Genomic DNA, 18,824 nt, shown 5'->3' with positions numbered 1-18,824 from the left:
CTGTGCGGTTCCCAATAGACAGGTTACATTCTTTGACTTTACACATATTGCTGATATTGGTAGTAGCAAACTGCATAAGACACCTCTTATATACTAAGCACGTGTCATCCTCTGTCAACAAATGAACATCATCTTCAGAGTTAACTTTAGTAATCCCTGGACCAGTATCCTCGGGTTTCTCTTCTTCCTCTAAGTCTTCATCACATTCCTCTTTCCCAAACACTTCTTCTTCAAGCGTGATTTCTTCGATGTCCTGCATGTTGTTTGGTCTAAGGTGTAAAAAAGTAAAGATGTGAGTTCATATGAAATTATAAAGCTTTCTCAATCAAATACATCTCTGAAGATATATAGGAACATTCTTATTTTACCTGATGGTTACATTGAAACTGGGTTTGTATTCCTCATCTGAATCAATGCCGCTAGTGCTTTCCTCAGACATATCTATTGTTACACTTCAAATCAACAAAAATCATCTTGCATTATAATTAGTTTAACTGAATTTATAGTGTAACTTCAATCAAGGATATGCAGATTAAACAAACACAGAAGGAAGTAAATACAGCAGCGAAACACTCTGTGGAAAAAGCACCTTACATTTAAAATATACATGATATTCCATTGGTGTTTTGATGAGTACGTAACACAATTAAGGCTACAATAAGGAGGCGGGGCCTAATTTATACGGGAAATGCTTACTATGACATCACTCAAGAGTATTTGCTCTTCAAATTACCACAAAATGAAATGATTTGCTATTTTAAACTGTTTTAAACTGTAGCTTTATACTACATCAATACTTACTATTGCATGTATTTTTGTCGTTGGTTAAATCCCACACAGCAATATATAAGCAATTCACTGATCGCAATGCACTTGTCAATGTGACGTCATATCGTGGAATTTGACGCAGCTTGTATGCAGTGAGAGGCGGATCAAGTTATATTTTATAGAATGAAAAATGTATTTTGTAATTAAATGAAATATTATTTGCAGATATATAAGAGGCCATTAACTTGGATGCGATGTCTATTTTATAATTTTATTCATATACTTCCCGTAAATTTCCTAGACAAGCGATACTGCCGTTTATTTGTATGCAGATTCACTGAAGGTAATAGAAAGGTCGAAATAAATCAATACATTGCAAGAGCATACCCTCAATTAATTATGACAAGCTTTTACACATAAACTCAAAAGGTATGAAGATATTTGAAAAGTGCTGCGAACCTGATCAAATCTTGCAAATGAATTATATTTATTGACAAGCAAAATATTCAACATACAGTGTTACATATATAATTTTAACAATTAGATAGTAGAATCAATATAGGTTCTCAGCACTTTTTACAAACTACAAAGTATGTTGAAAATAATTATAAATTAAACTTAAAGATTTTTAACTTGGTTATGCCCTTGCAATACTGGGATTTATAGATGACCTCAATGCTGAGAAATAGTAAAAATGACGACTTCCGTTCGTTGACAATTGAAATGACGAGTTGCGGGTGTTGAACATGAAAATTCACAAGACTGGAAACACAATAAGACACAAACTAGCGATGTATCAATTAATCTATAATCTCTGAAGACACGGAAACCTTAACTTCTAGTCGGTAAGTAGCTTTCATCTTTAATATTTGAGGATGTCACATCGAGGTGTCGAAAGTCGTTTGTCGAAGTTGCCAACCTTGTTCTCTTTTAGTATCAGAGAGTGTGAATTTTTATAAAAGGCTAGTTTTAGGTCATATTTTGGATTTTTCAGTTGAAATACCTTGTGAATGTGTCGTAGAAAAATATTTTATTCAAAAAAGTCAAGAACCTTTGGGATACGGAACACGGGAGGGGGGGGGGGTCCCGTCCCCAAGCACCTGCGAATTATTAAAGACCTATCTTTTCTTATTTAATGATATGACAAGAGTTTAACACTCATTCTCTGTAAGCACCAACAAATTTACTATAGGGATTGGAAACGACATGTCTCGGATTTTGATGAAATTTGCACCACAGATGTGTCTTGGTACAAAACTAGCAAATATGGTGTCGGAAGTTCCACACATGCACTTGGTTGCCATGGAGACGGATCCATTGAATTTGGCCATTTTTGGCCCTTTTTGACCAAATGAAAACATTAAAATTAAGGAAATGTAAACAGATATTTTTCGGTATTTACAACACTCAAACTAAAATCATTGGATCACATGATAACTGGAACTTTTAAGGTACACAGGGCATATAATCATTTATTCTAGAAATATTCCCAATCTAATAAAAAGGTCATGTAAATTGAGATGGTTTCTGAAAATTTGAAAAATGGGGAATTTAGCATTTTTTGAGATCATTAAGGCTAAATAAGAAAAATTGTCCGTGGAAAATTTCCAAATCTTATGTGTGTTTTTATGCTTGAGATTTAGTAGTGTCATTTCATGAAAAAAAATATCGGTGGGCTTTTACTCCTAATTTTAGTAACATGTATCTATAAATAGATATATTTTAGAAAAATGTAAAAAATCAAATTTTGGCGAAGTTTTAGATGTCAATGCTGGATAATTAGGAAGTATATTGTAAATATTAAGATGTTAATGACAGTAGCTAGACACCACTAGCTTGAGTGGACAATGGTTGAAGGGGATTTCCATTTCTATTTATAGTATCAAGCACCTAAAAATAGATTTGTCTCCGAATATTAGGAAAAATGACAGTTTTATGCTAATTGGAAGCTTCGTAGAAAAAGTCTTAACAAATATTAAGCTTTCTACAATATGCCTTCAAAAAGAACATGTGATTGTTCAATAATTGATACAATATTGAGAATCAACTTTTGCATCTTTTTATAGCAACAATGGTCTGAAAATAGATTCCTCGAATTATCGAGAAAATGTAGATTCTTGCACTTTTTCAGGCAATGATGGATGGAAAAAATGCAGACTTAATGTTATAGACCTAGTGTGATTGACAAGTACTAGAAACCATTTACAGAAATATAGACTATCTGAAGGGGGTTCCTTTTTCTATTTATAGCACAAACATCCATAAAACACCCATAGAAACATCTCAGCAAATGAGGAAAATTGACAATTTTCCACCAGTTGTAAGCTTCATTGAAAAAAAATATTTACAAAATATACTGCTGTCTACAATATGTCATGAAAAATAAAAACATTTGGGCAATTAATAATTGAAACAATATTGAAGATGGAGTCTCTTTTCTTTTTATAGCAACCGTTGTCTAAAAATAAATGCAGTTAATTGTTTACAAAATAGAGATTCTTGCACTATTTCAGACATTATGGATTGAAAATTTGAATACTGTCTATTATAAACAGTATGTAACTGACAAGTACTGGGAACCAATGACTGAAATGCAAAATGTTTCAAGGGGATTCCCATTTCTATTTTTAGCACAAAAATAAAAAAAACGTAGATACGTCTTAGATGGTAACACGAGGTTAAATAAAAATTTTGCATATACTGAAAGCTTCGTAAAAATATTTACAAACAATTTGCTATCTACATTATTTTAAAAAAAAGAACTGACAAGTTCTAGTAACCATTTACTGTAAGGCCCTGTATTTGAAGGGGGTTCCCATTTCTATTTATAGAATCAGACACCTTAAAATTTACATGTCTCAATATATGAAAATGAATAACAATTCCTTAGTAAATAAGCTTCAAAGAAAAAAAAAATACAAAATAAACTGCTCTCTACAATATGTCATTAACAAGAACAGTTAGTCAATTAATATTTGACACTATTTAAGGGGTGAAATCTCATTTTTTGTAATAGCAAAATTGTCAAAAAATATCAAAATTCTGTGAGTTATCCAGAATATGTAAATTCTTGCATTATCTCACACATAACCGATGAAACTTTGCATACTAACAGTTACTATTATAAACATTATGTGAATGACAAGCAATAGTGACCATTTACTGAAATGCACACTATTTCATTGAGGTTTCTTTTTCTGTTTATAGCGACAAACACGTAAAAAAAAGTTTTCGTCCTAGCATATGAGAAAAAATAACGTTCCCACCAATAATTACCTTCTTCTAAAAAGAAATTTACAAAATAATGCAATTGTCTACAATATGTCATGAACAAGAACATTTACTTTCATTGTTTTTATGGCAACAATTTTATAAAAATAGAAACCCTGTATTATCACGAAGATGTAGATTTTTTCAGACAGTAAAGATAATTTTCCACCAATCAGAAACTCATAGAAAACGTATTTACAAATAAACTGCCCTCTACAATCTGTTAACATCAAGAACATGTGGCTAGACAACACATTGTATATTATTGAAGGTAGATACTCAATTCTTTTTATAGATATAATTGTCTGAAAAGAGATGCTGTGAATTAAAGAGAAAATGTAGATTCTTGCACTATATCAGAAGAAGGTACAGCTTAAATACAAATATTTTTATTTTTTTAGATGAAATTGTGGTCAGAAACTAAATAAATGCTTTCTCAACCGTTTAAATTCACATGCAAAAGATCATACAGTTTTTAGCTCAACTGGTTAGAGACCAGAAAACCTTATGTGATACATGTACGTAGTAAGGTGTCCGTCGTCTGTCTATCTCTGTGTGCGTCTATCTGTGAACAATGTCTCTAAATGCTACTCCACCTACAGTTTTGGGCTGATTTCAATATACCTTGGCACACAAGTAGACTACTTTAAGATGCATAATTTTATTTATCAGTTTTTGATTTCAATGACGTTGCCATGGTTAATAAAAATAAAAAATTCTTTAAAACACTTTCAAAACGCTACTTCTCCTACTGTTTGGTTTGATTTCAATATAACCTGGCACACAAAAAATACACTTAGATGTATAATTCTATAAATTGGTTTTTGATTTTGATGAACAGTGCTGCCATATTTACTAAAAAAAATGTCTGTGAAGTACTTTCAAAATGCTACCCTCCTACAGTTTTGGTCTGATTTTCATATAACATGCAAGTAGACTACACATAAATAAAAATTGTCTATCTTTTTTTGATTTAGATGAATGATGTTGATATGCTTACTATAAATAAAAAATTCTTTAATTTTCTTTAAAGGCTACTCCTCCTGCAGATTTAGTCTGATTGCAAATAATCTTGCCACAAAAAGAGACTAAACCAAGGATCATTATTCTACCTAGTGCTGTTCCAATGTTTCAAGTCAAGATGCTTCTTTCCTCTTCCTCTTTTATATGTACAAACCGATAGAGCTACAGTCTCAACAGAGACTTCCTGTTTATAGATGAACCCCTAATTACCAATTGTGACATTATGAACCTGTGCATTTTTCTGTTTTTTAATTAAATTTTGCAGAAGACATTAATTATCATTGGAATTTTCTTTTAGACAATATGGACCACATGCTTCTACTTTCTGTGTTGTTGCTGATTACAAAACTAATTATATTTCCGATTCCTGATTGCCCTAATTCTTGTCTTTAAGCAATATATTAATCTACAAGTTTATTTTGTCTATAATCTTTAATTCTCTTTAGCCAAAGACTCCAAGAGCTTATTCTGTTGCCGTGTCTTTGGTCTGCGTCAACCTTTTGGAATATGGACCATATCTAAAGAACCTTTTGTCCAATTTTTGTCAAATTTGTCACAAAGTGTCCTTGGCTTAAGGGCTCTCATTAATACCAAAACATAGGAATGTGCCCCTTAAACAAGGGAGATAATTAGGGAAACAAGAGGCCCATGGGCCACAACGCTCAGCTTGATTACTTTGTCCCTCCTGTTCCTCACCAGATTCCCTCCCCCCGCCCTTGTCATACTTATTGTGGCCCACCTTACCCTAGGGGGTCATGACATGATTTGAACAATTTAGAATCTACACTACCTCTAGAAGCTTCCACATAAGTTTCAGCTTTACTGGCCCAGTGGTTCTTAAGATTTTTAAAAATTCTCATATTTATTACAATGTAAAACTTTGATTCCCTATTGTGGGCCCATTATACACCAAGGGGTCATGATTTGAACAATTCAGAATGTACGCTACCTCAGTTAGCTTCCACTTAAGTTTCAGCTTTTCTGGCCTACTGGTTCTTGAGAATACTTAGTATGTTTTAATGACCCCAAACTATTTTTGTTTCTTCTTGATTTTCTTCCCTTGTAATGGGGCTTGGCCTTTTATTTTAACAATTTAAACTCACCTTCACCCAAGTATGCTTTGTACTAAGGTGTTTAAAATTCACCCAGTGGTTCTTGAGAAGACGTTGAAAATGTGAAAAGTTTACAGACGGACGGACAAACGGACGGATGACGGACAACAGGTGGTCAGCTTAGGTAAAAGTAGTGGTTGCTAAAACAAATCCTCTTCTTAAGAACTGGGCAGTTTATCACCAAGCTTTAATTATATGCTAACATGGATGAAAATATTATGTAGATTAAAAATTGTTCAAGGCATCACCCTGGAGCATAATTATATTGCCCAATATAATGGCTGGAATTAAGTTTTTTTTCAATTGATGCATCATAGGACCTCATGTCAAGTTGACTAAAAAGTAGGACACGATGACTTTTTTTTTAATTTTGCATGTATTTATCTTTCATTGATTTTGATGCATATCTCAGACACTTTGAAGCCTCTAATTTAATCATCAAAACTTATCAATTGATGCATCATGGGGCCTTAGAATGTGTCAACGAAAAAGTAGAAAAGTAAGTCACCGTGACCTACTTTCCGAATTTTACGGCAAATCATTTTCAAAAAAAAAATATTGTCATTATTTTAGCTACTGAGAGGTTTAGACTCATAAAACCTTGTAAGTTGATGCATTTGAATTTTGCCAGTATTTAATTTCAAATCAATATGGGGGCATATTTTGGACACTGTGAAACCTAGAATCACCAAACATTGTCAGATGATGTATCTTGAGCCCTCGGTAGGTCACCGTGATCTACTTTTAGAATTTCATGACGATATTTAAATATTTCAGATAGTAATTGGTTTAGATTCATCAAACTTCGTCACGTGATGCATCTTGGGTCCTCAGGATGTGTCAAAAAAAGTAGGTCATTTGGATTTTAAAGGGAATATCTAAATATTTGAGAGAGTAAGAGGCTAATAATCATCAAACGTTCTCATTCGGTGCATCTTGGGATCACGGACTATGTTAACCTAAAGGTATGTTAAAGTGACTTAATTTTGGAATTTCACAGCTATATCTAAATATTTCTGATAATAAGAAACTTAGAGTCATCAAACTTTGTCAGTTAAAGCATCTTGGGTCCTCGAAATGTGTGAACAAAAAATAGGATTTTGAAGGCAATATCTGAATATTTTAAATTATAAGAGGCTTACAATCATTGAATTCACAGAGTTTATCCCAAAAGTAGGTCACAGAGCTATGTTTAGGATTTCAAGGCTTAATCTAGATATACACTGTACAAGATTCAGAAGAGCGATCCTAGGCCCTCGAATCTCTTGTTAAATTGCCATTTCATTGATCCGTTACAGGGTTATTCTCATATGACTGTTAAAACCCTCTGGTCTCTTGTATAATTTTGTTGCTATAAATAGAAATGGAAATCCTCACTGATTTTGTGTATTTCAGTTATAAATAGAACTGGAAGTCCTCATTGTTTTTTGTGCTTGTTACTTAATGGTAACTAGCACATGTACTTGTCAGTCACATTATGGATATTTTACTAGAGAAAGACTTTAATGGTGACATAACAACAAAGCTTTATGATAAACGTGATGACTTCAATTTTTAATCGTCAACTTCCCTAACTTATGTAGCAATATACCCTTATCACCTGCATATGGGGTTTATGTCTCCCATTTGCTTCGATATGCAAGAACATGCTCTACGTATAAACAATTTCTAAAACGAGGCAAGCTATTGACAATCAAGTTGATGAAACAAGGATATCAACAGTATCGTTTGAAGTCATCATTTTGCAAGTTTTATGGTCGATACAATGACCTTTTCAGTAAATACAACCAATCATTAAGTCAAATGCTGACTGACGTTTTTCATACTAATTGTTAGGCCATTATTTACACAATGAATTGTCTACGGATATTTCTGGGTTTTTTTTCGATCAGCAGGAGATACTCACTCCTCCATGGCTCCTGATCCCACCTCTGATGTTTTTGGAGGTCCTTGTTTGCTCTGCTCCCATTTTGTATTGTCTAAATGGACTTTGAGCTTGAATACAATTCGTTATCTCCATATTTCATTTCGTTTTCACCATTGAGTTAGTCTGGAAATTTTCCATCCATGATATCTCAAATAGTGCGAATTTACATAATACAGCATCTATTTTTTGGACAACTGTTGCTAAAAATAATTGTGAGCCTACCTTCATTAATATGTAAAGTGCTGTCTAAACAACTGTCCTTGTTGTTGAAATGTTGTAGATAGCAATATGTTTGTAAAATTTTTAATGAAGATTCCAGGATGTGGAAAATTTTTATTTTACCTCATATACTAAGAAGTATCTAATTGTTATTCTTTGTGCTAAAAATAGAAATGGGAATCCCCTTGAAACATTTTGCATTTCAGTCATTGGTTTCTTGTACTTGTCAGTCAGATAATGTTTATAATAGGGAGTATTATAATTTTCAATCCATAATGTCTAAAATAGTGCAAGAATCTCTATTTTCTAAATAACTCACTGCACCTATTTTTAGACAGCTATTACTATAAAAAGAAAAGAGAATCCATCTTCAATATTGTGTCAGTTATTAATTGTCCAAATGTTTTGTCTTTTTTTTTTTCATGACATATTGTATACAGCAGTATATTTTGTAAATACTTTTTCAATGAAGCTTACAACTGGTATAAAATTGTCATTTTTCTTCATTTGCTGAGATGTTTCTATTTATGGGTGTTTGTGCTATAAATAGAAAAGGGAACTCCCTTCAGATAGTCTATATTTCTGTAAATGGTTTCTATTATTTGTCAATCACACTAGGTCTATAGAAGTTAGTCTGCATTTTTTCCATCCATCATTGCCAGAAGAAGTGCAAGAATCTACTTTTTCTCGATAATTCAAGGAATTTATTTTTAGACCATTGTTGCTATAAAAAGATACAAGAGTCGATCCTCAATATTATATCAATTATTGTACTATCACATTCTTTTTGAAGGCATATTGTAGAAAGCTTAATATTTGTTAAGACTTTTTCTATGAAGCTTCCAATCAGCATAAAACTGTCATTTTTCCTAATATTCAGAGACAAACCTATTTTTAGGTGCTTGATACTATAAATAGAAATGGGAATCCCCTTCTACCATTGTCCACTCGAGCTAGTGGTGTCTAGCTACTGTCATTAACATCTTAATATTTACAATATACTTCCTAATTATCCAGCATTGACATCTAAAACTTCGCCAAAATTTGATTTTTTACATTTTTCTAAAATATATCTATTTATACATGTAGATACATGTTACTACAAATAGGAGTAAAAGCACACCGGTATTTTTTCATGAGATGACACTACTAAATCTCAAGTATAAAAACACACATAAGATTTGGAAATTTTCCAGGGACAATTTTTCTTATTTAGCCTTAAAGATCTCAAAAAATGCTAAATTCCCCATTTTTCAAATTTTCAGAAACCATGTCAATTTGCATGACCTTTTTATTAGATTGGGAATATTTCTAGAATAAATGATTATATGCCCTGTGTACCTTAAAAGTTCAATTTATCATGTGATCCAATGTTTTTAGTTTGAGTGTGGTGGATACCGATAAATATCTGTTTACATTTCCTTAATTTTCATGTTTTCATTTGGTCAAAAAGGGCCAAAAATGGCCAAATTCAATGGATCCGTCTCCATGGCAACCAAGTGCACGTGTGGAACTTCCGACACCATATTTGCTAGTTTTGTACCAAGACACATCTATGGTACAAATTTCATCAAAATCCGAAACATGTTTCCAAGATTTGTTGGTGCTTACAGAGAATGCGTGTTAAGTTTTTACAAGAGACCGACAAATTAGATTAAATGTCCACTGGCTTTTGCAATAGCCATACACAGTAAATATTTATGATAAATTACAGTCATGATAAGAAATAAATATCTTGGACAATATTAACTTACTCAGACGGCTTTATATATGAGGCATCTTTAACATCTTTGAACAGCTTTCTCCTTTTCTACCTTGGGCTAAAAATACATGAGATTGGATAAGTTCTTATTTTATATACATCGTTATTTATTTCATCTCAGATTAACTAATAAATTTACTGATTTTTGGTTATAAATATTTAAAAAAAAAAACAACTTATTTTTTATTTTGTCTGAGAGTGTGTCATTGTGTTTGTGAGTTTTAATTTCAGTCAATTTTGTAGATTTTACAAGGCTAGAGCTCAAGTGTAAATTAAAGAAAACAAATAAACAAACAAACCAAAACGAAAAAAAGAAACTTTGAACATCTCTATTTGTAACAATGAATGAATTCTAAAAATATATTATACTTATCTTTTTTTAATAAATTCATAATTTGGGTAAAAAAAAGGAGCTCATTTACCCTGGAGATTCTTCTCTGCAATGAATGGCTGGGTGTTTTCTTTGCTACAGGTACATCAACATCAGTGTTCTCACTAAAAAAATATATACATATGTAAAATAATGTACATATGATTATTTTAAAATAATCTATTTAAATTGCAAAAATGCAGCAATAATTTGATTGATTTCATTTCAAAATGACAGTAAATACTAAATACTATAACTATATATTCAAAGAAATTATTATGAACATAAATTAAGTTCTTTTTTTAGCTTAAAGCTGAAGAAATTTCAGAAACATCTGGGGGACAAAGAAATCGTGTTTTGCTCCTTTCCATGACAGGAGTTGAGGATTTTTCTTTTCCTGCTTTTCCCACTGTTACAACCTGTTGATTGCTCGGCTGATTCTGTTTCACTGTCCGTCAAAAACCTGAAATGGATCTTTGGACTAAAATAATCTGTTCATTATAATAATTCTTCTTACAATGCACAAAGAAATTAATATTTCTCGCTATTAATGTTTTTTCCCAGAAATTTTGCTTTAAAAATATGTAATTAAATTACTTTGGAAACATTGTTCAATTGCCCCTTAGGGTACACCATCCATTCACAAACCTTTAAAATATTGCCAGGTTTATCTCTATGTGGACAATTTCGTACATATAAATCATAATTTTTATAAAATAAAGGTATTTTCTCTTTGTGCAATTGATAAAGTAGCTGTTTTAAACCGCTGCAGTAAAAAAAAATAGACGTGTGGAGAAACGAGATTTGTCACTTACTTGTCAAGCAGCATCTTCGCCTGTTCAGCGTGCGTTTTACCTATTCTTGTTTCTTTTTCATCCATCGGTCATACTGATCACCTAGATAAACCTTCGTCCTCACCTGTGCTCTGTCATTCTCACTCACTCTTTTTTCACCCTTTTTCTTGCAGATTCTGTCAAAATTTGGGGTCTTCCCACGGGACGCTTTCCTTCGCTTGACGCCATGCTGCAATGTTTACAATCCCGGTGCATGCTCCAAGTAATGAAAGGAGGAGACGGACGATTTTTTTTTTTGTATAGCCCGCCAAAATAATTAATTTTAATGATAAAATGAGAACATTAAATTTTCCAAGGTTTTAAATTTCGCAAAGTTCATAAACTCAACTATGCAGCAAAATTTGAGAAAGTCGTGGAAAAATTATCATTTCCTTATTTTAGCGCAAAGTTAAACCGTAGTGTCTCTTTAATTGCTAGCTAATTAGACTTCAGTGTTGACAATTCAAGCGCTGTATTTTGCAGAAATACTGAGATTGACCTCGTAATGAGTAAATTTATACTGAGAAAGGCATTAAGCACTGTTTGAAAAGAAAGCCATTCTTAGTTATTTGATACTCATATCATGCCAAATTTAAAGTAAATGAATAAAAAAGATGAAGTTGGTGCTCTAACATATGTATGCATAATTCTTGCAAGTAAAGGTTGTTAACTTAGGTTGGCGATGTGGCCCCTGGGCCTCTTGTTCGGTAGTGGCAGTACCAATCGGATGATAAGGAGTTGTTCTTGATTTAACAATGTTGTTAATTACATAATTCTTTAATTTAGTATAAATTAAAACCTTAAGATTGTTGTTCATAACATGACATGTATTAAACCCAATAGTTATTACAAAACTTCAATATAACTTAGTATTTTACTAAAATTATTTGATAGAAAATTATAGTTAAGCCTGTTCCTCTCTTATTTTTTTTTCCCTTTCTGCACGAATTTCCATATTTTCATCGCAATATATTTAATTAAGAAGCAAAGGAACGTTCTTACATAAAACATTCGCAGAAGAAAGAATAAACAAAGTTTTGAAGCGTGTAATCTTCTATAATTTCTACCGGTTTATTATTCAGATTTTTTGAAAGTAGTGCACAACTGTGTCTCCTTTTATTTAACTTGAATGTGCAAGAGTTTGAAATTCATAATTATCTGAATCATTATATTTTTTATTTTAAGAGGTGTATTTTGGTGTAACGTAAAAATAAAAAAAATATAAAATTATGGACTGTTAAAATAATACATGTTCTTCTATTTATTTATTTTTTTGAAAAATAAATTCGATCTGTGTCTTCATATAATGATTATTGCAGAGAGATGAGACATTTTTTAAAAAAAATTTATGTATCTCTTTGAATGTAATTTAAAGATAACGAACAGGAATCAAGCTCAACATTTGAGGGAAACAATGCAAATTTGGAGCAAACGTATACATCTAAAACATTAGTGTGGAATAAATTTTTGAAGTCTTCAATTCGTTTTTCATAAATATCCCTTAACCATTTAGCCTTTTTATTTCTATATGGAATTTTGTCCCACTGTTGTTGCCCTACCCTACTCCTGGGAGTTATGATTTGAGAAAAAACTTACATATTCACTACCTTACTTCTTTATTAGGATGACTAATAATTGCTTAGATATTTCTGAGAAGAAGATTTCTAAATATATGTCCTATATATTTTTATGGTAAACTTTGACCCCCTTTTAGGTCCCTGCCCTACCCCCATTTGTCATTATACTGGAACAAACTTGAATCTACACTTCCTGAGGATACATCTATAATAATATGACTACAAAGTAATCATGACTTTCCTGTTCTCGAGAACATTTTTAGAGATTTTCTGTATATTCCTAAGTAAAACTTCGAGCCCCTCTTGTGATTCCGTCCTACCCCAGGGTTACAATATGAACAAACTTGAATCTAGAGTGTGTATCGAAGCTTTACCATAACTTACACACTTTCTTGCCCAGTGGTTCTTGAGAAATTTTAAAATTATGCTCCAAATTTTTAGTATTTTTTTAATTAAAAGAAGTCGTGACACTTCCTGTGAACAAACTTTAATCCCCTTCACCCAAGGATGCTTTTTGGAAAGTTTGGTTGTAAATGGCCAAGTCGTTCTTAAGAAGAAATCAAAAATGAGAAAGGTTTACTGACAACAGACGACGGAATACAGACGACAGACGGACGCCGGACCCTCCTTAATCAGAAAATCTCACCTGAGCCTTTCGCTCATGTGAGCCTATAACTACTCAATGGCCCCTGAGTGTTGAGTATAGGTGTAAATTTGAAACTGTTATATGGTGACCTCTCTATATGAGTGAAAAATTTTCAAATTGGATGTTAAACAATTGACAATCTATCTTATTCAGCATAAACATCTGTATGAACAAACTAATGAACTGTTTACATAAACTTCATTATGTATTTAGACATCAGCATTCAAAACCCGTATATCATGCTGCATTGGCAACTATGTGTACATTTTACTTTACATATAGTTGTATGCTATTGTGGAATCATCATCTAGCGTGTGGGACCAATGCTGGTGAATTTCGTGGCCACCGTTATCCACGAATGTACTCCCCTTAGCATAGTTATTTTTTCACTAGATTTATTCATTGAATCTTCTGAATACACGAGTTACCCATGAACTTACGTCCCTACGAACCTACAATATTTGCTTACCCATGGCCTCGAACATTGACCCCTCACGAATTGAAATAATTCCACAATATTTGTGAAACAAATTGCTATACCTACAGTACTCATCTCTATCCTTTTTTCGAATATACAAGAACAACCAAAAAATAGAACGGTTTAATAAGTACAACATACTACTGCTATGAATGTTGTAAATGATATGTCTTCATTCATCCCAGCCTATGACACATCAAACTTTAAACTTATATAGGTAACACTTGGGGGGGGGGGTGCATTAGGAATAATGTTGATATATGGCTTAGCTTGCTTGTCCATGTCAGAAAAATCGACGATTTGCTTTGGATCAGAAGCAGAGTTAGTACATGAAGATGGCAATTGCGAACTAGGAACACAATTATAAAAGTTATATGATACAATAAAGTTGTGAAAACACGATTGTGTAAGTTAAGCCCCGTTCAAGCCCGTTCATCCACGAGTATGTGCCGTATAACGAAACAGATAATTTTAGGGTAAAAAATGGACATGGCAAAGTATTCAAACGGTGACGTTGAATCAATATAGGCGCCGGTGTGGTTTGACGACAGCACGTATATAAATTTCATGTTATGGACTTTTCACTTATACAAAGTTCTTCAAGAGAGATGTTTAATCACTCAAGATGCGTCAACCATTCGCTCCAATACTAAAAGGACTGTTACAATCTTGAAGTGTTTATTTACGACTCTTCCTACATTCAAGCAGGTTTTTAGGTCTTCCGTTTTCAACGGAAGACCTATAGTGATTCTACTGTTTCTTATTATTATTATTATTATTATTATTATTATTTTTCATTTTTATTTTTCTGACCTTTTCAAATCGCGATATCTCAAAAACTACTCGTTCATTTTCAGCCAAATTTTCAGGAATGATTTGTTATCTCATGCCATTTTGAAATATTGAAAAAGTTTGGAAAAATTTACTTCCGGTCGGGAATTATTACGATTTTTCACTTTTTCCACTAAAAATCTAGTCCATGAATGTTCTCAGAAACTGTTAAAGGTAGGAGTCTGAAACTTTCAGGTATGATAGAATTTGGTTTGTAGATGTGTGATGGAAACATTTCGTGTGTTGTCGTAACTTCCGGTCGTCACAGGAAATGATTTAAAAAGGGTAATTTTTTGAACTTTTTTGTTTTTCAATATTTTTTTATGATGTTGATAGGCTTAATAAAGAGTTTTACAAGAATGCTAAATATGTAGTTTGTTTAAAATTGATTAACCATACTCTGAATATTTATCATTTTTCAATTTTAAGAGACGGTGTTTGATAGTGTAATTGTTAGCATGTTGAATTTTCTAGTGGGCGATCTGGATTCAATCCAAAGAATTTCCGAATTTTTTCTCACTTTTTGGGGCTCAAATATAAGATTTTATCTTAAGGGGGGGGGGGGCTATGTCTTTAGACGTCAGAGCAGCGGTGTTTGACGGCACAATATCAGCGTGTCTTTTTACTCCCTCATAAAGAGTTTGCAGTTTAATTTTGCACTAATTAATGTGCATAGATGCAATTGTGATATGACAAAATGAGGAAAACATGTTGGTGCAAATGTATATGTAGCTAGATACCTATGCAATTGTATCATAAATTGGAGAGTTGCGGAATTGTATTTTGAAAGTAGAATTTGTTACTTTCTCATGTTGATTGAATAACATATATAGCAATTTCAAATGAGAGAAAAATAAACTTCAATGATATTTTTCTTTGATTTTAGTAGGGCAATATTCCTTTATAGATGCAAGTTACAGAACATAATAGGTATCAGATTCCTTGAGCGTCATATGGCGAGACGTGTTTTGTTGCGAAACATTCCAGTCTTTTCATTAATGTGTTACTAATTGGAATAATCCACTTTGGGGGTAAAGAGGAATATAAAATGTGTAAGAAAACTTAGTGCTGCCTTTATGTTACTTGCCCGTATACGATATGTAATATGTACAGTGTGATAAATATACATTCTTAGACTCGAAAATCAGGCTACAGCAACATATTTTTAAAAATTTCATTGAAGCTATCACGTACACTTATTCAATTGAAGACACATTCCAAAGAAAAGGCGCGATGATTTACTCGTGACGTTTGGCGCGAAATAATGTATCTTGACCCGCCTTTCACAAATGGTCTGATGCAGTAGTGTAGAAGTACAGAAAAAGATTACACGGACATGTCTGAATTTGGAATTGCATAGAATAGAAAGTTGAATGCATAAAGAATAAAGGAAGTAAACACAATAGTTTTTTTTTAGTTTTTATCAGTAACAGATTATTTTCTCTGCTATCAGTTATTGTTAAAACTCAAGTAACAAATCCGATGTAAATCTACTAGTACTTGCACAAAATTTAGCTGGCAAGTTTTCATCCTATAATTCCACACTATAAGAAATAAAGATTAACCTGCCTGACACTCGTTACTCCAGGGAATGAGTGCAAGGTAAACATCAATGATGGCTGCTACATTGCGCTAGTGTAGTGGTATCAATATTAAAGAACAAGGTCCACTTAGGGCCTTTTTTGGCCCTGTGAATTTCAGAAAAACTGAAACTTCTTTGACAATGCATTAAATATCATTTAGACCTTTGATGACTGCGTATCTATCAAAATGACGTAATTTTCTGGCTAGCCAATGCATTATGACGTCATGAAATGCGACATTTTCCTCACATCGTGAAAAATTCTACAAAACAAACCAATTTTTAAAGCTAATTTTTCGATATTTAATATAGAGCGTAACCTCTGATCTTAAATATGCAACTATAAAATGATAGAACTTTTTCTGAGGATTACAAAACCTGTTTTATTATTTAGATCAGAGGATGCAATCATATTATTTCTCTTCTTTCTTTTTTAAGCTAAAACTTGCATCACTTGATTGCATCTCTTTCGCTGTTTTGAAATATGTTAGATTCCACCGGAAATAAAACGTCAACTTCCGGTCTATTGCTCGGCAACAGTAAACGATTGAAGTCTGAAACTTTCAGGACTGATAGTCAGTGATCAGTTTATTTGAATCGTGACAAAATCTTGTATCGCCGTTACTTCCGGTCGTGACAGAAAGTAATGCAAATAAGGGAATGGTTAATGGTTAGCACGTTGGATTTTCAGGCTGACGACGAGGGTTAAATCTCCAGAGTGTCTGAATTTCTTTTATCACTTTTTCAGTTTGAGTTTTCTTTTTTTCAGAATCGGACGGAAGACCTCTCATTGCTCGCAATGAGTTTCTAGTATTCTTAATATTATTGTATAGACGAAATTTGGTAAAGGACTATGTCCGCTCCATTTCTCCAGAACAGCTTAAGATATGAAAGTTAACTTTGTCAGATATCATAGATAATGACATGTAGATGTCACCATGAATATTCTTTCCGTCGTCAATACTTCCGGTCGTCACAGAAATTGGATTAAAAAGTCATTTTTTTCTATTTCTTCGTCTTTCTAACTTCTTTTTTCTGTAATATTCATAGGGTATGTAAAGGCCCCTCTTTGAAGATTTTACGTATTACCAGTTTCTTGATAGGATTAAGAAGGAATTAAATATCTTTAAATATCTTAGAATTTCCGAAAACGTAGGACCAACGTTTCTTAAACACTACAAAATATTGATTTTTCCCCCCGTATATATGGTTTGCGGGGACTGCTCAGTGCTCATTCACGTAGGAAGTGCTGTAGAGCTAACACCTACCAGGTGATTGGGATAGGCCAGAAAAACCTTCCCGTTGCCATGGAAACGAGTTTATATTAAATAAAAACGGTTGTATATGATATGTGTGTGCATTTTATTCGCCCCTATTTTTTGTCAACTGTAAAAGACATTGCAATCTTTACCACCCCGCCCCCCCCCCCACCCCTCCTTATCTCTTTTTCGCTTTTATGTTTTGCATTCTTTATAAAATGACCTTGACCTTCATATCACAAGCAACTCTTCTTGACGTTTTCAAAATTATAAGCCTTAATTCTTTCTACAAAATAATGCTAATTTACATGTTTATGTTCAAGACCCCTCCCCCCCCCCTTCCTCGAAGCAACCAGGTAGAATACACAGATATAAAATTCACAACTTATAAGGAACTTCTTAAGAGTTTCATTAATAAAATTCAGTTCCCCTGATGTGATTTTATATTTAGCTACCATTCATTCTTCTTCTGTTTTGTCTATAGAATTTATAATTATTTTATTTAGAATTAATTTATCTTTAGAAAGTAGTGATTGTCAGCTGCATTCATTAGCATTTCGCGTTTTCTTCTATATCTATTACTTGCATATTAATAATTTCACTAAATAATATTTAAAAGTATTAAAACTTCATTTCTATTAAATTTTATTCATTTGTAAATCCTTGGATCCGCTCCTGCAGGTGCGCGAAAGCCTCATCACTACTGTAAACAAATTATTCATCACGCCGAAAATGTTCATGATTCCGCTAAACTAAGAAAGTTTACACATAGTTTTTCATCTCATAAACAACCATCAGCCCTGTCCAATGCAGAAATGCTCGAATTGAAGGGGAAAATTCAGGAATTGTTTTGCGTCAGCCATGTTTTGACGTGAACCTTACACCGCATTCTGTTATATTTAAGGTCTTCCGTCTTCACGGAAGACCTTATAGTGATTCTACTGTTTCTTATTATTATTATTAAGGTCTTCCGTCTTCACGGAAGACCTTATAGTGATTCTACTGTTTCTTATTATTATTATTATTATTATTATTATTATTTTTTTTTTTTTTTTTAGACAAATTTTGTGCACGCAATATCTCGAGAACTATTCAGTGGTTTTTCATCAAACTTTCAGGGATAATGCGCTTTAAGATGCCATTGTTACATTTGAAAGAATTTTGGAG

General features: G+C 32.7%; 1 pseudogene; it reads right to left on the bottom strand.

Annotated features, from left to right (window-relative positions):
* Nucleotides 1-10,753: 10,753 nt before the first annotated feature.
* Nucleotides 10,754-11,473, bottom strand: LOC133194871 (uncharacterized; annotated as a pseudogene).
* Nucleotides 11,474-18,824: the final 7,351 nt, after the last annotated feature.

Source organism: Saccostrea echinata, unplaced genomic scaffold, assembly GCF_033153115.1.
Source record: "Saccostrea echinata isolate AGI-Se365-2 ecotype Australia unplaced genomic scaffold, CSIRO_AGI_Sech_v1 ptg000029l, whole genome shotgun sequence".
Lineage (NCBI taxonomy): Eukaryota > Metazoa > Mollusca > Bivalvia > Ostreida > Ostreidae > Saccostrea > Saccostrea echinata.
The sequence above is the reverse complement of the archived record's forward strand: the minus strand, read 5'-3'. Positions and strand labels throughout refer to the sequence as shown.